The sequence below is a fragment of the Sinocyclocheilus anshuiensis genome, unplaced genomic scaffold (genome assembly GCF_001515605.1).
Source record: "Sinocyclocheilus anshuiensis isolate Anshui unplaced genomic scaffold, SAMN03320099.WGS_v1.1 scaffold9, whole genome shotgun sequence".
Taxonomy (NCBI): Eukaryota; Metazoa; Chordata; class Actinopteri; order Cypriniformes; family Cyprinidae; genus Sinocyclocheilus; species Sinocyclocheilus anshuiensis.
The window spans coordinates 2,972,455-2,973,094 of record NW_015540887.1 but is presented as its reverse complement, the minus strand read 5'-3'; the positions used below and the strand labels follow the sequence as shown (position 1 = coordinate 2,973,094).

The window sequence follows — 640 nt, the reverse complement described above, 5'->3', positions numbered from 1 at the left end:
CAGTTGGAGTTATATAAAAAATAGTCTTTGATCTTCCAAGCTGTTTAATGGCAGTCAGCAGGTGTTGCAGATCATCAGTCCAAAAGTAGTGAAATAAAGTGCATCCATCCATAATAAAAAGTGCCTCACACGGCTCTGGGGGGTGAACAAAGTCCTCCTGTAGCGAATCGATGCGTTTTTGTAAGAAAAATAACTATTTAAAACGTAATAATCAATTTAATCTGGCTTGCGCTCACTGTTGTAAACGGAAGCAGTTCCGGGTGGATGAGGCATGAGGTCAGTGCTGCGCATGCGCTGCTCAGAAGTGACGAACGCGGAAGCGCAGCGGAGAGATCAAAACAACGGTCACTAATTAGAAGTACAAAACGAGGATTTGTAAAGAAGAATGTCAGAGGATTTCGATATAAGCCAAGAGGAGACTGGTTTTCCTTTGCTAAAGTAAGGAAACTTTGCTTCCTTTGCTCCTGTTAACAAACGTTGGTTTTCACGAGACTCACCGACGCATGTGCAACGCCTACATCTTACGTCATCCTCCTGGAGCTGCTTCTGTGTTCAACTGTTGGCGCAAGCTAGATTAAAGTGATTATTAAGTTTTGAATATGGATATTTTTCTTACAAAAACGCATCGATTCACTACAGA

General features: G+C 42.0%; 1 protein-coding gene across 1 annotated transcript in view; it reads left to right on the top strand.

The window, feature by feature from the left end:
- abi2a (abl-interactor 2a) overlaps positions 1-640 on the top strand; it is a 54,439-nt gene that overhangs the window by 49,038 nt on the left and 4,761 nt on the right. The window lies entirely within an intron of this gene.